The 22,709-nt window shown below is 37.0% G+C and overlaps 1 pseudogene; it reads right to left on the bottom strand.

Moving 5' to 3' along the window:
- Nucleotides 1–342: 342 nt before the first annotated feature.
- Nucleotides 343–21,590, bottom strand: LOC129875777 (THO complex subunit 2-like; annotated as a pseudogene).
- Nucleotides 21,591–22,709: the final 1,119 nt, after the last annotated feature.

The raw sequence follows: 22,709 nt of genomic DNA, 5'->3' as shown, positions 1-22,709 counted from the left end.
AGTAAGCTCATGACATTACCCAATAAGTTTTATAACTGGATGAAAATAATCTTCTTGGATAAAAACTTCAAGCACCAAACTAACTGGATAGTTTAATTGTACTACATGAACTGTTCTTAGAATTCGAATTATCTACATGCACATATCAAACTATAGCACGATTTATAAAGTTGGAACTATAAGTACTAGTGCTAGTTCCTGGAGTTCTTCCATATTTTTTATTAGGGGGGATTTAGTACAAATACTTGTGTCAAAAGTGACAATTTATTTTTTTACATTTCAAACAATGGCTAAATAAACAGTGCAAGAAATAATTATCCAACCTAAATTTATTTTTCCAAAACTGTAAGCAGTATTCATACTGCCATGTAATAATGTAAATATAGAGTTCCGAAGCATTTTGCACAAAGAAACACAATCTTCTTGCCTACTTACATGCATATAATAATTCAAACCCCATCGAGGGCCTAATAAAACAATTGACTAAACAAAATTGGTCTGGGAACATATATGACACAAGCCAAAAACCCCACTAAGTAAATTTTACTTCGACAGAAACTTCAGTTGTCTAGTGGTTTAGCAATTACTTCCGATGCCGCCTCTTGGGCTCAGCTCTTTGCCTCTTGTCGTCATCCCACTCTCTGTCATACATACTGCGGTGCATAGTTAAGGCATCAAATATAAACAGACTTCAATGGCAAGCCATGACACTACCTTTATACCAACACTGCCCAAGTTGAGTTAAAAAAAAGATTAATTACACTAAATCATTGTACTTTTCATGTAATATATCAATTTATGGAATCATAACTGATTTGTAAACCTATATACAAAAATTGACTTTGAACAAACTCACAAACCCCTGATAGTGAAATATGGGCAACAAATTTTGGGTAGACCATATGAAATAGTAAAAGTGCATAAAATTTATCTAATTATAATTGTATTTTTTTTTCAATAGTAGTCAGTATGCAATAGTAGAGGAGTTGGATAAAACAATGACACAAAAAACATTTCTATCAAATGACAACCACTAAAAAGGCCATATAGATTGGTAGCATTGTACAGTTACAGCCAGACTGGTATTTTGGATGACAAGGCATTGCTGATAAAAGAAACAAATCTTCAATTCAAACAAAAAAAATTGCATATGTTGGTTTATGCAGCAGATGGTCAAAAGAAAACGCTATAAGGAATTGTATGCACATGTATCAATAAGGATACGAGTCCGCATCACGATGGGGTGCTTTGCTGGCACTTTCTTTTCCATGAATCCTAAGACCTGGCTCGTCCACGTAACCTGGACGCTGCTGAACAATAATACCCTTTCGCTCTCCCCTATCTCTTCCATCACAGGGCTGCGACATATTATTAGAAAGAGGAGGAGGATGAGCAGCGGGTGAATACTCGCCAGGTTCTGAAGCCATATGCTCTCTTTTAAGTTTACGCCTCTTTGAGGCATTTGGATCCATATCTTCTTTCACAAGGCATATTTTCTCCCTCTCTCTTTCCCTCTCCTCTACCTACATCACACAAATGAAATGTAAGTAACCACTAACATACAACAAGGCGGCAAGAGATCCAAAAACAAGGGTTTTACTCGAAAGAATCTGACGCTTGAAGCAAGAACGTAAACTGCAAAATGTAGGTAAAGAACAAATAAGTCTCAATTCTAAACAAGTTAGGTCAACTATATGAATCCTCACTCACAATGTCGCTCCAAACTTGTAGGATATATCACACAAAAAAATAAATTTAACAAGTACTAGAAAAAAAAATTGATCAAAAAAATCCAAGAAACCATATAACCTATCCACAAATGCATGCCTCTGACCAATATGAAGACAAAAGGTTATTTTAAGCAAGGAAAGAATAGCATTAGAAAAGATTTGAGTATTATTGTTAAGCCAACACAGAAAATCAACTTAAAAAATCAGCTTCTACCATCCTTATCACCTCAACTGGAAAGAGGATGCAAAAGGTGTAAGGAAAGAATATCCCAGCTGCTACATCTCAATAAGGTAACATGTCAGTGGATACAAAAGTGTTACAAGTCAAGAACTCAAAAGTGTTGCAGGTCAAATGATTAACAAGAAAGAGACGCAGGGAATGTTTTCAACATGCAAAATGGATAAACATTTGACAAGCAGCTATGGAAGCAGATTGATACATAAAATTTAGACAAGCAAACAAAACGCAAACCTATTCCACAAAAATGTTCAATGTCTTCCAAAATGTTGGACTCTTAACCTAAAACCATTTACACTAATATGGGGAAAGCTCATCAAGTACAACCCAAAATATATCAAGACAGTCCAAATGATTAAATGAAGTTAAAGATGGATCTATGGCCAAATAAACATATCATGGTCTTGGGCATATAAGCAAGGCATCCTGCTACTTCTAACTTTAGTCCACTAGGGCCTTAGTCAATGGTCAACCTTGGTCAAACCCTCCAGTCTTCACTTTTAATCATCATTGTGAGCACATTATACTCCTTGGGAAGCCTCCCAAATACTAAGAAGTTCCTCCACCTTCTTAAATAAATGAATCTCCTAGATTCCCTAGTACAAACTTTTTAGGAATTGTGATGCTTCCTCCTCTTGAATAGGGTCACTAGAACCTAGTCTGTTGTTACTCAGACCTCAAGGGCCAAAAATATAACTCAAAACAGGGAAACTACTCCCTCCATACTTTAGAGAACCTAGTTCCATGTTGCCAAGGTCAAAATATGAACGTTAGGGCATATTATCACATTAGAAATTAAAATACCTAGAGAAAAATATTAGTTACATTGGCAACTGAGGTAAAACAATTGAGCAATTCTTCAACTCGAACCACAGGAACAATAATTGGGATCTACATGCATTCTTGCACAATAAAAACTCAAGCTATAGTTGTAGAAATAGATCAGAAGAGGTACAGGATGCAACGGAAAATATAAATATTAGAAAAGCTTTCTTGTACAGATGAAATCATCATAGAAGTATGGAGAGGCTGGAGTAGGATGCCATACCAAGCTATCCAATATAACACTTATGAAATGGTAGGATTTCCAATGCGTGCAGCAGGATCCTGATGCTAATTAATAAGAATAAATAAGATATTCGAAGTTGTCCGAACTATCATGGCATTAGGCTTATGAATTATGCTTTGACTTCCATTTTTTTTCTATTTTTGGCCTGCTATGGACTATTTTTCTTTGAGATGAGAGTCCATCGAATATAATCTTTCTATCTCTGAGATAGCGGTAAGGTCTACTTACACTCTACCCTCCCCAGACCCACTTTGTGGGACTACACCAGATATGTTGTTGTTTCCCAATGGACCTACAATGTAAGCTATATTCTTGTTAAGAAGATAATTGAAAATTTATGGCGAGAAAGAAAGATATGCACATGGTAACCGTTGATCCGGAAAAAGCATATGATTAGAGTCCCTAGAAAGGTTGTTTGGTAGGCGTTGGACAAGAAAGGAATTCATGTTAAACATTCATAAAGGACTTCCATGAAGTAGCCGTTACTACTGTAAAAATAGAAGTGGGAGATACAAAGGACTGTGGGTTTGCACGTATTTGCTTATGGTAACTATGGGTAAGCTAATGCACAAAACAAGAAGAGGTCCTTTGGTGTATGCTATTTGCTGTCAATGCTAATCACAAAACCAGCAAGGAGGTCAAACAAAACTTGAATTATGGAGAAGCACTCTACTTTTAGCAGTAGCCGAGGCCATGAATGAGAATAGGTCTTCTAAATACCACTTTTAGGGAAAACTCTCAAGGTATAATTAGAACATTTAAACATTTTGAAGGGGAATTTGACTCTTTCCCTAGAGAAGGAGCACCACATGTTAGAGAGAAGATTTTCACCAAGTTCTTTGCAAATTCAAGCTATTCAAGGAGTATAGTTAGGTTTGTGAAGCTTTGTCTTTACTCTTTTTACTTTAGCTATGTGTTGAATCAGTCTTGTTTGCATCTTGGTGACTTGAGCTACATGTAGTAGATCTTATAGTAGGGACTAGAGCTGTCAAAAAGGCTTGGCCCATGAGGCCGGCCCAACCCAACCCTTGAATTAAGAGGGGTTGGGCTAAATTTTTTCAACCCAATTAAGAAGAGGCTTTTTAACCTAGCCTCATTTGACCCGCCAGACTAATAGGCCTAACCCGCGAGCTTCAGAGGCCAACCCGTGGGTCGTGAATTTTTAAAATATTTATTATATATATTTTAAGTAGTGTTTTATTTTGTGAAATCTACACCAACTAGGCAATTGAAGATAATATAACTATGAATCTGACATCCTTTACTTTTATGTTTATGCCTAATTTTTCATTTCTCCTTTCTTGTCAAATTTATGAAAAACAAATGATCATGTAATGTATGTTGTTTTGATGAATCATATGAATGTTGACTGTTGTATCTTTGCCTATTCTGTTATTTTGTAAGTGTTCCACTAAAGTGTGTGCAACTCATAAACATGTGAATTTTTGACATATTGTTATTGTGCTCATCAATATTCGATAATATTTCTAAGAGGCCAATGTTGTCCATCTTTTGATTGAAGGGTCAACCCATCCCAACCCGGAGCCCGCTTAGGACTGAGTTGGGCTGCTATTTTATAGGCCCTTTAGTTAAGAGGGTCAACATGTCCTAACTCATTTAACTAGCTAGCCCTTTAGGGTTGGGTTGGTTGGCCCGGCCCATTTTGCCAGTTATAGTTGGGATGTAAGGGGTACACAGAGGGGTAGGGATGGGCTGAAAAAAGTATTGAGGAGGTGATGTGATTTGACATGACATGACATAACTTCATATTTTCGAGGACACATTCCTTTAGATAGAAAAGAGTAAAGGTCGAGTACTAGGGCAGAAGGCTAGTAGGGGTAGAGTATTGTCTTGCCTTGTGAAGGTTAGTGCCAAACATAGGACTAGTCATGCCTTGGAGTTCTTGTCATATGTTGTTTATTGCTTTTCGATTATCATATTATTTTGATGTTGTTATCGTTTCTCTCTTGTAGACTTTACACTGCTTTTCTTTTTAACTGTTATGCTCTCTCCAGTATTTTCTTCTTCTTTTACTTGGGTTTGATACACTTGAGTCGAGGTCTTTCGAAAACAACTTCTCTACCTCTATGATGTAGTGGTAAGGTTTGCGTATACTCTACTCTTCCCAAACTCCACTTTGTGGGATTTCACTGGGTATGTTGTATATGGATGGGACTTGGTATACTAATTTAAGTTTAATCTTTCTAATCCTACACCCATGTGATTGTTAGAATTTGAGAAAGAAAAGACATTTTTTTATATTTGAGTATGTATTTACATCCAATGAGAAAGGGTAAATAAGTGAAGTCAAACTAATTGAGGAGAGACAATCAATTACAATAAAAGAAAAATTCTATAATTACGTTGGAAAAGGAAAATAAAGTCTCCTAAAACCATGTTAATTAATAAACACAATCAATACCCCCCCCCCCCCTAAGTTAGAGCAAAGATGTCACACATGCCTAGCTTGCAATCCTAAATATAAAGTCATTTTGCAGATGTCTTTCGTAAGCATGTTCATTAGTTGTTTTTTCTGGCAGTACATGAAGCAAACTCAAGGTGCTACTAGTAACTTTCTCATTGATTCAGTACCGATCAATTTCAATGTATGGTTAGTTATGTTGAACAGGAATCTGAGCTATACTGGTCAGAGCTTTGTAGTTGCAGTACAAGATATTTCCTTTTACCAGACAATCTCAATTCTTCCAATAACTATTGTAGCCAAAGATGCTCATAAATACCGAGGCAAAGATCTACATTCTGTTTCTGCACTTGATCATGCAACTACCCACTGCTTCTTACTTCTACAAGTAACTAGGTTCCCTCTACAGTAATCAGATGTAGATCTTATGTCATCTAAAGATAGACTCACTTTCGCGTCTGTAAAAACTTTAATTGAAGGCAGCCATGTTTAGAGACACGCAAGCCTTTCCTTGGAGCAAACTTAAGATCGGAAAATGTGAAAGACAACTTGCATAAGACAATTTTGGGGATCATAAATATGAATAACTCACCAAGCTGACTGAATATTTTTCAAAGCACCCTATCCAGTGATTGTAGTTGATAAATCAACTTGTAACAATTGTCAATATAAGACTGTAAAACCAACCTCCTCTTATTACCTTATCATTTGTATTAAGTCTATCAAAGTCGCCCTTAATTTGATTTCTATTAGTGAACTCATCAGAGACCTTAATTGTTATATCTCGTTCTTTCACAATCATTGTCTACTTTGTGAGAAACAACATTTATTTGATGATCTCTTCATCCTTGATGATGGAAGCTCACACTAATTGTCTTCTCTAGAAGTTCACACTGAGTCATGTCAATTTGCGAGAAATCACCACATATCATTTGGACCAAGGGGTTTTAAGCGAATTGAGAGTTGGTTCATTCTAATGTTTGAGGACTATGTCATGTTGTTGCCAAAACTAGACATAAATATTTCACTTTTGTGGATGATTTCTCTTGAATGACTTGGATTTATCTTACGGAAAAGGATAAAAAATGCCCTCATTTAATAGTTTGGTATAAAATGCCCTTGTCATCAATAGTTTGATCAAGAATGTTCTTATTGTTACTTAATGGGTCAAAATGCCCTTTTCCAAATAAATATATTATTTCTTTTCTTTTTAAACACATTCTTTTCCCAATGATGACTTTTTCATTAGAAAAAGTTAATCCTACTTCAATTCATAAAAGATTAAGAAATAAAAAAATTGAATAAAAAGGCCAAGAGACGTGAGTTATAACAAAGAAACTGTCTATGTACAAAATAGCTTAGGCCCAAGCCATCACGACCCGACCGAAAACGCAAAAGGAAATAAACTAAAAACTAAGAACAAATCTGAAGAAAAATCTAGAAATTAAACATGAAAAGGAAAGTGAGGAGGTTAGTCTTCCTCTTCCTCATCTAAGCTAGAATCAGAACACATCCGGTACTCTTCTTCAGCTAGAAACTTGGAGATGATTATTGAGCTGAGACTCTGTGATGCAGTGGGAAAGATTGTTGCGATGCCTCTCTGTGATGCGGTGGAAAATGTTTTTTATTTTATTAGGAATTTTTTAATCGCTACGCAAATGAAAATCAATGATGGGGTTAATATGATCTTATATATAACCTATAGTATCAGTTAAAAAGGTACATGGAGTTATTCTATTTTTATTGTTAAAATGAGATTAACAAGAAAAAACGATTATTTCCTACTTATTTATCAGTTAAAATGATTTTTTTTTTAAAAAAAAACAAGAATAGGGTTCTTTAAAAGTAATATGTTTGTCAGGAATAGAATAGATTTTTAAAGGAACAAAAATACTAATGTATTTATCAGGAAAAGGGCGTTTTTGACCCATTAAGAGTCTGTTTGGAATGGCTTTTTTAAAGTACTTTTAAGCCAAAATAGCTTTTAAGCACTTTTAAATTGTTTGGATAAATTAATAAAGTGCTTATACGCACGTGATTTTAAGTTGAAATGCTTTTAAAAAGAAGACAAAAATCATAAGTTAGAATTTCTACGTCAAAAGTCAATCCAAACAGGCTCTAACAATAAAGGCATTTCTAGAACAAACTATTAGTAGAACCATTTTTGGACCAATTTATTAATAGCATGGGCATTTTTGGACCAAACTATTAACTGGTGGCATTTTTGTTCAATTTCACATAGTTTAACGGCATTTTTTTACCCTTTTCCATTTATTTTATGAGAAGTCGCTCTAAAGTGTACCAACTTATGTGCCTTTTGTGTGGAATCCAAAACTCAATCCAGTGCTTCAGTGCATATTCTAAGGACTGATAATGCTAACAAGTATATGTTAGTATTGTATTCTTCATCAATCTTCATATGTTGATACCATCTCTGAAAATGGAGTTGCAAAAAGGAAGAGTAGGACTTCAGACAACTCGAGCACTTTTGGTCAAATTGAAGGTTCCTAAACAATTTTGAAGGGATATAGTCTCTACCGCTTGCTTTCTGATTAATCACACACCAATGACTGTTCTTGTTGGTAATGTTCCTTTTTCAAACATGTCAATATTTCCGGTGGAACCTAAGGTGTCTGAAAGAACATGTTATGTTCGACCATCTATTACCAGTTGGACCCTAAGGCATAAAGTGTGTTTTCTTGGGCTATAACATCTGGTATCAACTGATATTTGGGACAGAGTCGTAGTTTCTGGCAACTGGGTCAAATTAAATATGAAACCAGAAATGAGATGTGCTCTTGGAAACGGAAAGCTTCTTCAATTTAAGAACAAAGGTCAAAGGATTAAAAAATAAGTAACTGGCCCCTAGAAAGGGAGATAACCTGACAATAAAGCATATTGTTTCTTTCACGGGGCTTCACTTCCATTAATCCATTTTGATAGCCAAAACTAACATTGAATTACGATGAAAGATTAAAAAATGTACGAGCAAATAGGAATCTGCTGTATCTTGAACAATTATGCATGAAATGTAAATCAAGCTTACCTTCATTGAAAGTTCTCTCTCTTCCCGCTTTCTATCTCGAAAATCTTCTTCTCTCCTTCTCTTCAAATCATCCTGCAACAATGTGTTATTCTCTTCTGACCGCCGTCTCTCTCTCTCATCATGCCTTGGAGAAAGTCTTTGACTATGCCTGGCAATTCCAAAACGTCTATCAGCATCGTCATCTCTCCTGCCTGCATTAATGGATTGTGGGACCATGTGAGGAGGCAATGGTGGAGGTGGAGGCAAATTTTGATTGTGAAACCGATCATCTGTATGAGATTTTTCTACAGATGCTTCATTATGTCGCAGCTTGCTCCTATCATCTTTGATTCTTTCATCCTTACTCAACCTATCAAAGTTCCTATCAGCAACTCTTTCATGCACTCTCTCAATTGAACGTTCTCTTCCATGCCGCTCCGTTGACCTATCTCTAGATTTTTCAAATGCATCATCCTCGCGAGACCTATCAGGACGGTCCCCTCGTTCTCTGGGGTCTCTCTCAAGTCTTTCACCACCCTTATCTTTTGATCTATCAAGAGGCTTTTAGAGGCTCGGTTCAATATTTGATCATCAGAACCATGTTTATCATAATCTGCTGGATGAAGTTTATCTGCAGCTCGTGCATCTATCAACCGCTCTTTCTCCGATGAACGGGTATCACCACAATCAATATCTCTACCGTCAATTTCACCTTTCCGGCGTTTATTCAGTCTATCAAGCTCTTCTGCAGGAATAGATCTCTTCTGTACTTTATCATTAGCTTTAGAAGCATCCTGTCTAGGCGAATGAACCAGACGCGATGTGGACTCCTTATGCACATCAAAACTTTCAATGACATCATCTTTTCCAGCAGAAACCCTCAGATCAGCAGACTTAGTAGCTGTAAGTTCAGCATTAGATTCATTTGAAAGATCTAACAATCTCGTTAATGAAGCTGCACCTCTAGGTACAGTAGAAAACATGCTACCATTCCCTGAAACGGTAGTAGAAACATTAACACTCCCACTTGCTCTGCTCTCAGATGGATAAACAACATCACCAGAAACAGCTCCAGATGCTCTTCCAACAGCTTTCCCAGACTTGTCATCTTTTGCAACATCATGCTTTTGTTGCTTTGAGAAAGATCCAGCAGGAGTAGCTCGCTTGCCTGTAGCTCTTCCCTGCAGAAAAGAGTGAATATTTTTTAAGTTCAAACAAGTTGACAAAAGAGAACTGCTCAACTGAATAATGAAGAATCCATCCATATGCATAAGATTCATCGAAAAGGAAAGCAAAGTGGTTACTTCATGATACATATCACACACTAACAATTAGGGTGGCAAATGGGCGGATTGGGTTGTATTGAGCGCTTTGCCACACGCTTTATGGGCGCTTCAGTGTCATCATCAAAGCTCTGAGGCATAATTTTCCTTGCTAATGAGTGCAATCCTGAAGATGTGACACTAAATAATTGATATTTCGCAGTATTATAATGATTTTTTAAAATTTCTTTGTCTATATTTATTATTCATGCTTACGATTATTAATCTTGGACTACAGATACATATTTGCAGTTTTCCTCCATTTGTGCTTTTTTCAATTAAGCCCATATTTTATTTACACTTAATCCCCAGAGGATCTTGGAGCTTTTTTGCACGTTTCGTTTTCTGATAACACTGATATAAGTTAAACGAACATTACTCCAAGTACATTGGTTTCAAAAAAAAAATCCCCAAAAAATAAAAAAAAATTACTCCGAGTAGATGCAGCGAATCACTATGATGAGATTGAGAGGATCAGATGGGTTGAACTATTGAAGCATCTTCAATGATGATTTCGAAATGTTGAAGTAGCAGCAACTCGAGGGATTACTGAAATTGGCTACATGGAATCCATATACCGTGTCTGGAACTAGCAAAATAAACACACACATGGCAAGCCCATTTTTACCTATACTAGTATGGGTTAAATATAGGTTGAAATCCACATTTCACCCTTTGGCCAAAATCTTGGCATGATATTGAAAATAGTTTATCTGTAAAGCCCTGGTGACGCTGATTCGGGTTAATTATGAACCCAATTACGTGATTAAAATAACCCCGATGTATGTTTGGACCCACACATGGTGGGTGGGACCATTAGGACATGTTAACATATGTGCATGGTGCAAGATGGAAAATGTATTGAAGTGCTGAAGTGGCTAAAAGTTTCAAAATGGAAAGATGGAATCAAGTCCAATGCAGTGCCATGGCGTCACGTTGCATGCCTAATGTGAAGAACTTAAAAGTTTTTGAGGGAGAGTGCCTGGCGGGGACAGTAACGTTAGCCCCCCATGCAAGCTCATCACATACTCATTCCCAGGCACTAATATCAGGGCTCATGCCACTAGCACATCACGAGAAGGATTCTTCAGCTGACCACCCAGCCTTGTGATGGTCTCGCGCCACAAGGTAAGGTGAGTCGAGGAACAATCCAAGCTATGCAGTGAGCTCATGTTGCAAGCCTATTCTGAGGACCCTCAACATATTAGTGTCTGAGGTGAGACTTTGCATTGTTCATGGAGGCTGCCGTTTTAACTATATATATTTTGTATCGTTTATTTTCTTTTCTTGAGGTTTGCATGCCCTCAATTAGAACTCATGTTATTCTATTAGATGCTCCATAGTCTTAGTGTGGGATTTGGGCTAGAGATTTATTATTTGAGTGATCGTTGGACTTCATAAGTTGATATATAATTTTGGTTGGATAATTATTTCGTATCTAATGACCATTATGTGTTTGGACTTGCACTTATTACCTCTCAGTACTTACATAAGTGGTTAAGTGAATGGAGAACTGATTTGCTTGGCAGGTGGTGTTAGCGGGTGACAGTCACGTGTGGGTGTAGTTTGGGATGTGACACTTTTTTTTGTATAATGTGGTATAATTATGCATGTTTTTCATAAATCTCATCCCATCTTTTGAAGGGAGGTTGACGACACTTACACAGTACATAGTCGTACTCACATCTGTTTTCTATTTCCTTCCTATAAGAGAAAAGTGTTCTAGGTGACGGTATTACAAGTTAGGTATCACCTTTTAGTGAACCCTATTATAGATCCAGTGGAGGTGTCTTAGTTTCATTCTTTTGCATAATTGGGTTGAAAGACCCAGACTATGATCATTCTTTTGTTATTGTTGTCTTTTATTGCTTATTATGGATATGAGTGTCAAAACGGTAAATAGGGTCCGTTCTCTCGATGCGAGTAGAGTGTTATGTGCCAGTCAGGTAGGCCTGAAAATTGGGATGTGACATTATATGAAGGAACTAAGAGTCACCAAAATTTTGTTCCATAATAAAGCCTTCCGGGTCAAAAGTTCTGGAATAAAATCAGCAAATGAGAGCTATCAAGAGAGTCAACTACAAGCCTACAAGACAATAAACTATTAATTAGTTATGCAAAAACAGCACATCAAAAATTTAGTTAAGACTGATAATTCGTGTAGGAATAACTGTCGAGCTAAGTGATGCTATATTAGTGAAGATTGTGAAAGAACAGATCCATCATGACTGAAACATAGATGCTCCATCAGAATACAGGCTTTTCAACAAAGGAGTTCCATAAAGGAACAAAGCTTATGTTACTAACTAAACTAGGCATGGTTTACACGACCATCTCAATATCATAGTCTGTAGTTAAACAATAGAGGTGGTTATTTAAGATGCTATGATATAATAAAAAAGTGAAGTTCAATACAACTACATTTAGACAAACTACTCTAGGCTCTTTCAACTATCAAATACGATGATCGATGTGAACATAATTTGACAACAATCACACAGTTAAATTCAAAAACCAAAGCCACCACACATCCACAAAAATGGCTGCTAAATTAACATCTATTAGATTGTATTTGGACGGTCAATACTGTATGGAACATACCTCCTGCTCGCCAGACATCTTAGAAGCAGCTTTTATGGTACTCTCTTCCCTACACATAGAGTCATCTACGTGTTTTTGACTTGGACTATCAGAATGCAGGGCAGTAGATGGCATAGATTGCACATCCAGTCCATTAATTGATTGACTGCCTTTCTGTTTTACCTGACCTAAATCAGGTTTTGGCATAGAACTGTCTGGCCTATCCAACTTGCCATCAGCTACTCTTCCTGCCAGCACAGTTCTTCCAATAGAAGGCTCACCTTGAGAAACACTAGCGCCGCTCCCGTTTGGTATGGCCACTGAATTAACAGCCGAAGACTTAGAAGCAGGTGCTGCTGCAAGTTTTAGTTCTAGGTAACCCATTCCAAACTCTTCATCTGTCACCCATGATGGCTGGGGGGAAAAGAAGGCAAGCAAATTGCAAATATCAATTAATTAAGTCCCTGAATCAAATCTAACAATACAAAGTAATTTTAACGTCAAAACAGAAATAATCTCACTGCCCCAATTTTTTCCTTTTGATGTTTCACTGAACATGGAGCTTAATGGAATTTAAGAAATAAAAGAAGACTGCCTGACATAATCTTTATCTCCATGAAGTCACATCAGGTCCTAACAATAGCATGTCACTAAAAGCAAAAAAGCGTAAAAGTGGGCAGGGTATAAAGATAAGAAGTGCTAATTTTTTGGCAAAAATTGGGACGAAATAAGCAATATTTCATATCAGGCTTTCACCAGCCAATGTCATCCTGCCCTCAACAGGAAGATAACAAAGAAAGAACAAATACCACAACATCAGGTGAAATAGAAGAGCAAAGAAAACTCATGCTTACAGAAGTAGAAACTCTTAAGAAGCCATATAATATGGTTTTTGATTGTTGTAATCAGGTAAGGTATTGCTCATAATCAGTTAAAAACTACGATAAAGCTTTACTCAAAATTTACCTTTCTAGATGCCAAAGCTGCAGCAACCCCTGTAGACAATACTTTGAGATCCTCTCTTTCATCAGATTTAATTTTGGCAACCTAGAAGAAGACCAAAGAATAAAAGAAAAACCTAAGAGCTTGATCTTTTAGAGCTCTAAAGATACAAATTTGAATTTGCAATCAGGTGTACCCTCTTCTCAAGGTTTATTCCACTCTTCCGAGTAACTGGAAAGACACTGGAGATCTTTGTCAATAAAATAAGAGCATTTCTGATTTCCATGTACTCAGTTGATTCCAGACACTGTATGAGCAACCTCGTGATTCTCTGACTCCACTTCCAGTGTACCTTAACCAGAATTGCAACTATTAAGTAATAAGGTAAACAAAGAGTATTTAGCACTAAGGAAACAAGAATGATAGGTGGAATAAAAGAAATCAAGCATCATAACTTTTTTTTATCACACAATAGGAGATAAAGGAGGAAATCACATAGAATATATAATATATAAATAAGAACAAAAAAAAAATTATGAAAAAGAGAAGTAGAAGAAAGAGAGACTAAAGGAGGACCACCTCATGAAAAAGAGGACACCTTATATACACTTTTTGAAGAAATTTAGTGTTGTGAAGTAAAATTCAATCACAAATTTACGTGTTAGGATGATAATCCACTGTTTGTAGACCCCTCATTTTCTGCTGCTGAGAAATGCTCCTAAGGAGAAAATCTTTGGAAGTGAAGTGACTTGCCAAATTATCACAATAAGGGTAAATAAGGAACTGAGCAGTTTGTTCCCCGCAATTTAAACTGCACTCATGTTTTCCCATTGTATGCATATGAAATGTCACAGACTAACCTTAATAAACTGGCCATACGTAACACGCTGGCTGTTTGGATATCTATAATAGACGGCAAATCCAGGCATGTTTCCACACTCACGTTCATAAATTGATTCATCACCCTTCAATTTGAAATTTAAAAAGTTAAAAACGGTAGCTAGTATAGCTGCACATTGTTAGAAACTGCCAGTCAAACGACTATTTCTGTCCATTGAAGGTATTATGCAACAGTGATGTACTGAATTGTACCTTCCAATAATAAGCCATCTTCAATGTCTCATACAAAAATCTTCCTAGTCGACCTACTTCATACTCGGTGCAACAACAGATCATGGGTTGTAATGTCTTACATATCAAAACGTCTATGTGATTCACAGTGTTGAAGAAAGGCGTTCCAAGGGAATGAAGAGTATTAACAAACACGGCGCAATACACAGCGTCCGGCATACTGAATGTACAGCGTGGAAATATACACCGCTGAAGGAATTCCATGTTGATCTTTAAAGTATCAGGACAGGAACTCAGCCATGTATCCTTCTCACGAGTCAGGCGTCTCCGAACAGATGTTACATGCTCTTCATGCCTCTGAAGCTCCATAGTTAACCGATCTAGAGACTCTTGAATTCTTTCTTTATCTTTTTTCCTTTTTGTGATTGCAGAACTTGAATTATCAGAAAGTTCTTCCAGAGCTTTAAGAGCAGCATGCTGCTTACCAATTTCAGACTCATAACGGGATCTAGGAACATGAAGATCATAGAGTGTAAGACCCCAAAAGGTGGCATACAAGTCTGGGGACAAGCTATTCCAGGCTTTTGAAGGCAACATTGTTTTGATGGTATCAAGAAGGTCTGTCCATCTACACAAAAGATAAGGAAGGCTGAATAATACTTAAATTGATCGTAGAAGCAAGAAAAGAAGATTCTGTGCAACAGACATAATTACATGCAAAACACTTATATAAAGACATTCTCTAACTACTCGAGCATGGAGTTCAGAAAGTATTACGAGATAGGTTTCCAAGAAGAACCAAGATCAAGGAGTAAGCAAGCAGATGAGTCTGATCTTTCAGACTCCTTTTCAGCATTGGCTGCACTCACTGCTTCATCACTATCTGAAGGCCAAAAGACATCTGAATTTCTCTGACACCTGAAGAGCCTCATAACACCTAAATATTTATCTCATATTTAAGTTGTTTCTTTAGTTTAGTTCATACATTTATTTTATTTTGCACCGACTTATTAATTAATGATCTACTTATTTCCTATTTACTCTCTTTGAATTAATTTGTTACTTTAGTTATTTATTAATCATTTTATAAAAGCCCAAATCAAATAAATTGAGAAGTAGATAAAAGACCAGTCCATTTATACTAACACCACTAGGCGCCCATTTTATTTATATCACCAGACCAAACCCACTTCCCATTTGACCTATCCGGAAAACCCAAATACCACCTCACTCTGGCCCAACCAAACTAACCAGTCAGCCCAAAACTATCACCAAACCCATCCATACGACTCGAAGATCTGCTAGACCAATTCAAACCCAGCTGAATCTCAGCCATCCATCAAATCCCATTCAATGGCCCGCGTTTCCCTATCCTTTTATATAAAAAAATCTCATCAAAGCAAAACCTTATTTCCTAAACCTAGTCTCCCAACCTCCCCCCACCCCCCTGCCTACCCCCACCCCCCTGCCTACCCCCACCCCCATCCCAAAAAAAATATGGCCCTACCCTAGTCTATATTGCCTCTCCCTATTTTCCCAAACCTCTATTTCCTCTTTCCTTCTTCATTTATGATATTAGCAGACCTTTCCATAGAGGAACCAATACAGGATACGATTTTCCCCTCCTTTTCATTTCCAACCATACACCACCTTCGCCATCTTGGTAACTGGAATATCACCCTGGTATGATACACATCTTTCCTTTTACAGAGAATTCAACGCCGGCCTGGACGAACAAAGATACGAGAATGCATGGATGTAAGATTTTGAAGTTCAGGGCCTCCACGCAACCACCAAAGCCCACCAGATATGAATTAGTTAAAACATCATAGTCAATAACAGTAGTCCTCTTTAAACTTAGGATTTTGATCAATGTCAAAAACATAAGAAAGATTAACTAGCTACAAAACTGCTGACAACACCCAACTTAATTATCATACTGCTTAACATAACATTTAAGATCTTCTAACAGACAGAAGACATGCAATGACCAAGCAGCAGCAGCAACAATATGCCCAGTGTAATCCCAAAAGTGGGGTCTGGGGAGGGTGATGTGTATACAGCCTTGCCCCTACCTTGTCGAGGTAGAGAGGTTGTTTCCGATAGACCCTCGGAACATGCAATGACCAAGCACACATGAGAAAGAGATACATAAAGAGAAGTAGGAGCAGAAATGGGAGAAGAAACAACGACTAGACCTGAGTCAGATACTTAAAAGCGTCTACAACAGGTGTAATCATATCTCTGTAAGCCTCAATCTGCACAGATGAATTGCATGTTATATACCTAAAGTTACAACCTTAAATCTTGCAGGACTTGAAAAACACAGGCCGATAGGCACCAATTAAATGATACCTGGTGAACAATTGTTCGCAAGACTGTCATTGGGTTGGCATGAGCAAGTTTGGCAACCATTCGACCAAGCTGCTTTAGATTTTCTTTTGCAAGGCGCTTCAGGATCCTCCTAGTGTCCAACTGTCACACAAAGTAATATTGCAATTAACACAGAGACATGACAACAAAATAAAATGCACTATTTCTAGACATCAGAATTACACCTTTGCTGTTTGCCTTGCAGCCAAAAGCATTGGAAATTGGTCATCATCTTTCTCCCATTCACCATACAAACGATAACGCACCTAAAGCAACTAATTTTTTATCAGACCAAATAGCAGCAAAGGCTGTAACATGAAGGTTAAAATCTTAAACCAACCTCATACGGAAGGAGATTCATTAGTTCCCAGATCTCTAGTCCAACTGCAGGATTTGCTGGTATCAACTGTAAGGAAGGAAGCAGGCATCCTCCTAATGCTTCTTCAATTCTTGACCTAGCATCCTTCAGGTGCATTCGAGGAGTTCGATCTCCAATGGTAACAGTTTGGGAGATAAAGCCTGCCTCACCACTAGTGACAAGCTCATGTGCACAAATGTAGTAACCTCTCAATACTCTGCATACCTGATTATCCCAAAATCAGAAATATTAATCTTAGGAAATATTTCAAATACTTACATTAGAGTCCTGGTAAATAAGCAAAAGTTAAGTCATAGCATAAACAAGAAGTCATATTATCATCAAATCAGGGGCACCAAACCTTCTGTAGCAATAATGTATCTCGATAAAGATGAGGTCCCACAGAAGAAAGCATCTCAAAAAGCTCTTTTCGAAGATTGATATAAGATCTATTGCTTGATGAATTTGCCACTTCCATAGAGTTGTCAGTGACAACTCCAGGAAGTGAACCCAAAAGTTGCATCTTGCAAACAAGGTCATTCGGTTCAGATATTGATTTTTCAATGAGCCTGATCACATGAATGAAAATAGAAGTATCAGCCAGCAAGATTAATAGGAAGGACAAATGGCAAATATAAAGAAACAATTATTTTTGATGTTTAATAGGAAGCCCATAACTCCCTTAACAGACATTTAACATCTCCTAATTTGCTACCCAATTCCACTGGTGTACTAGCTTCTTCACCAACTTTCTCTAATTACCCTCATTTAATTCCCTAACATTCCAAGAAATAATTTAGGTTCTCATTGATCACCAATTGATGGCCTTCTCCCCTTCCTCAATTCACTTCTTGGTTCCCCTCCCTTATACATTACATCAAAGATTAAATTTCTAACTTCATTTGGAACTAGTTGAGTTCTGTTGCTAACCATTGGTATCCCCCTCCTTTGATAAAGCTTCTGGAATAGTACTTCTGCATCCTTCTCCAAACCATCAAACAGTCTGCATTGCTTGCTCAATTTGATGATGTTATCTTGTACCCAGGTAGAGGCACCAGCCTCCACTTCCTTGATACACTCACTGGAATCATATTGAATTGGTGTTGGTTACTCCAAAAGAATTATTTGGCTTTGCGAGAGGTCCCCTGTGTTCTCCTTGTTTCCACCTGTGTCAGCCATGTCCAACTCTGAGATCAGAATCTCTGAGGCTAAGGTCGCCCCCACCACAAAATTCACCTCCCCCTTCTTCATGTGTATTTCAGAGCTTCCTTTGATGATAAGATCTCCGTTTCATCACCATAACTGGCACTTGAGAAAACTCTCTCCTCCGCGACATTTCCAAGAGTTAAATGAACTCTTTCTATGAAAGGCTCATCAACTAAAGGAGCTCCCTTACATTCCATGTGACCAGCTTGACTTTCATTAGTTAGTTAGGGATAGAATTCTCCCTCTGGATCTTGATTCTCAATCTTTGAAGTTTACATCGAAAAACAAGTTCCTCGCCTCTTTTGGGACAGTGCTCTTTGTAACTGAAGTCACTGCCTTCAAGCAGTTCCCGTTACCTTCTCCCCTTCTTTTATCCAATTTTGACAATAATAAAAAGGCTTCCTTCTTACAGCCTTTGAAGTCCACTCCAAATTGTTGGCCAAGTTTGAACATGTTGTCCTGTACCCATGCATTAGCATTAGCTGCATAATTTTCTTCTTCATCACCATTGTAAACTTGTAAAGGCTCTGGGTCTGCATACATGACCAGAAGAGAATCTGAAAAATCAGTCTCTGTAGCATCATCATCACGGACCAAACTGGTCTACTTATCGTGCTCTTGGCCCCCATATTTTTGTATGGTGTATTGCTCTTTTTCCTCGGTTCCTTAACCATTGTGTCTTCACTTTCGGCTCTTTTATCACTTAGCTCCGTCTCGCTTTCAAAAAGAACAAAATTCTCATGAACTTCTTCTTTTCTTTGAGGTGTGATAAGTTCTGTGAAAGACTCACAAAAAAGCCTTTTGTTTTGGTTTGGGCTTAAGTGAATTAAATCAGCATCAGCCGTAATGTAGGAGGGATTGGCCTTTTTGGTTGAGAGTCCACTATTTAAAAGCCCACTAAGACCTTTGTCTCTTGAAACCCTTCCATCTATTGACAGCTGTACTCCACAGGTCCCCACTGCACTATTCAAATTTTGGGCTAGCCCCATATCCTCCACATGTTTATCTTTCCCCATAAGTACTTCTTCCATGTAAGTATCAAAAGATGAGACACCTTTCCCTACTTTTTCCTTACCTTTTCCATGCAAAGGTCTAAAAAGACCTTATTTCACAGCTAGACCCTACCTCCTCCTTCTCCGGCTCCCTTTTTCGGTAAGATGCCGGTTCTTCACACCAGATTGGTAGTGAGGAGGTCAGATTTTCATCTGAGACTTCAATGGAAACTGGAATTTTTTCCCTGGGCCCTTTCACTCTAATTCTTGCCCACCTCAGGTGATTTTTGAGCTCTGTCTCCTCATTTTCCAGCCAACCGCCATACTCTGCTCCAATTTCCTCATTGTCTTCTCATCCCAAAGATGTAGGGGCAGACCCAAAACCCTACCCCAGAACCAGTCGTACTTGGTGGACTTCGGTATTGCATTGGAAGTTGGACTCCACCACTCGAGATTCAGAGCTTGTCCTTTTCTCTCCCATTCTCCCATGAGGATATGTTCCGCTGCCCTTCTTGATGGAAATTCAAAGAGGAATTGGAATCCATTCATGTCGAAAACTTGAAGGTTTGGGACCCCCTTCCAAGTCTGAGATGCCCATCTCCTGACGTCATTACGAGTGGGGGCTTCTCCTCCAATGAATATGCCGACCAAGCATCTTTGTGAGAGAGTATTCTTCTCCCAACATGGTGTCTTATTTAATATGTGAAACCAAAACAACTATATAAGCGATATCAACAAAAGTCTCGCTTAGGTTGGTATTTTTCTCTGGGATCTGGATTGATTTTGGAATAATTGATTCCCTTGGAAAATAATACATGTTAACAGCAAATAATTCTGGAATAATTGGTTTTAGATAAGAAAAATCCGGACAGTATATGTCCCCTGCATCCTATTGTAACTCACACATCTGTCCTGATAATAACCAAAGAAACCCTGAGAAATCACTCCTATTTTCCACCTATACCTAGTGCCACTAATGCTAGTGCTAACAACATATAGTCAAGTTTGGCCTTCTGAATTGAGCTTTTACAAGTCGATACTCGACTAAATATACTCATCAATTCATTAAACTAAGCTAATGCTAAGAAATAGTATTCACAGAACTCCAACAAAGAAATTTGATGTTTCAGGATGGAGGTTTATAAGCCAAAATCAAGTGGTGTTTGTTTGATATCTAAAGCATCAAGTGAATGAAAACAAATAAAGATACCCCTGTATCCTTCTATTTATGTCTATTTTCACATATTAAGAGTCAAAAAGTAAACAAATATGGACAATAATTTCAGGATTAATAGTTGACAATAAGAAGAAATGGGAATACGAAAACTCACATCCTGAGCCAATTGGGTAACAATATCAGCCAAACTCGACCCTAGCTCCTCCTGGGATGCATAATCCACAAACTCCACACACTCTAATGCCATTTTACATTTCTGAAAGGGCAATTCACCTCGAACCTTAAAAACAACCCAAAACAATCAATTCACAGACCTTAAAGCAACAAACCAATGAAAATCAACGCTAACGAAAATATCCGTTCAGGGTGTTTTGTTTGAATTCTTTTATATGATCTAATCAGTATGTTGTTTTAAATTCAATAAATTTACAAACAGAAAGTAGTGTTTTGCAGCAAATAACCAACTAATCTCATCCAAAACGATCAATAATTTATCAATTAGCTATTTATTGACTTTCCAAATAATCAAACTTGTCAGAAAATCACCTTTTTTTAGCAACTAACCAAATTTTTAAATAAATGGAATAAGCTTTTCTATCAGTTATGTAATAATGGATTTTTTAAATTATCAAAGTTGTCCCTTTTTTTGCAGATAGCCAACTATTAGTTCAAAAAGTTACTAGTGAATTATCTAATAATTGTTTTTCTACATAATCAGACATAGGAAATAAGGAAGTAATATTTCAACAAAATGAATGGATTTTACTCAATTATATAAATATAAGCATGGAACTTGCAAATAATCCTAAGTATCTAAAATGAAACATAAATAAATAAATGAATGAATACCATAACCCAGCAGAGCTCATAGAGAAAGCGAAGAGTGGGAAGTGGTTGAGAGAACTTGAAGCTAGTGTTTCCATTTTTCAACTCTTTGATGGAGTCCTCTGTAAAGTACAAATACTCCAAAGGTGAAAGAGACATTTTTGTTGTCGGGAAATGACAAACCCTGCGAGCTAGGGTTTCTTCACTTGCTTCTTAAGAATTAAGATAGAGAAACACCAAATCCTAAATTGGGGAATTTTCCATGGGTCACTACAGATATCAAGCTTTTTTTAGGGTTTCGGAGCTTCAAGGAAAATGAATGCCTCTGTACGACAAATTTGTCATCCTTCTTTTTTTATTAATTATGGGCAAATTTTAAATATATAGGATAAAGTAAAGGTAAATTACTTAGTTGAATTGAACGTGTTTTAAAAAATATTTATTATTTTTAAATATATTTTTATTTTAATAATATTTTAATTAAATAAGATAATATATTATTTTTTTATTTGGGGAAAAGAAAAAGGGCGCGTCATTATTTCTCTTTCTTTTAGGGCTTTTTCTTCATTTTTTCTAGCGTCATTATCCCTCTCTTTTTCTTAGGGCTTTTTCTTCATTTTTCTAACTCATCATTCTTTCTTTATTCCTTTATCTTTTTGTTTGTTTCAAACGAAACTCATAGGTTTTAGGTGCACGATTGTAATGGAAGGTCAAAAATCTTTTAGAAAAAGCCCACGAATTTGAATTGTTGATTCAGCAGACGGTGGTGAAATGAATGTCGGTCTTACTTTTAGTTTGAGAATTTCTGCAAATCAATCTCCAGAAGAAGGTGGTGGTGAGGTTAATCAAAATTTTCAAGCAATGTATGTGAAGAAAAAGGGCAATAGAAGTTAGAAAAAAAAATCACTGAGTTGAGTTCTAAATCTAAATCAAAAAGAAAACAAGTTGATGTTGCATCGACATCTAAGAAAGTTGTTGACAGATGATTTTGAGGATTTATCTCCTCAAGGATTTATCTCCTCAATTTCAGTCAAAGAAAGTGAGACATATAATTGCTCAGGAGAAGAATCCAAAAAGTCGAAATCGATTATGCAAAAATACGGCTCTGTCGGGGAGTCTAGAATTAAGTATGTGATTCTACCAACACATTATTTAACTGATAGCATTTTCAATTTGTTTATGTGTATTTTTTCTTAGTTTGTTGTTTTGAACTTGTGTGCTAGATGTTGAAGAAAAATGTATGTATTTGCTACTTTTATTATAGTCTAAATTTATTTGCTCAAGTTTATTATACTTCAGTGATCTATAGACACACACATTAAAATTGAATTAGAAGAGAATTAGAGACGAATGAAACTTGTAGCTAATGAAAAAAAGTC

Source organism: Solanum dulcamara, chromosome 12 (genome assembly GCF_947179165.1).
Source record: "Solanum dulcamara chromosome 12, daSolDulc1.2, whole genome shotgun sequence".
In the NCBI taxonomy this organism is placed as follows: domain Eukaryota; kingdom Viridiplantae; phylum Streptophyta; class Magnoliopsida; order Solanales; family Solanaceae; genus Solanum; species Solanum dulcamara.
The sequence above is the reverse complement of the archived record's forward strand: the minus strand, read 5'-3'. Positions and strand labels throughout refer to the sequence as shown.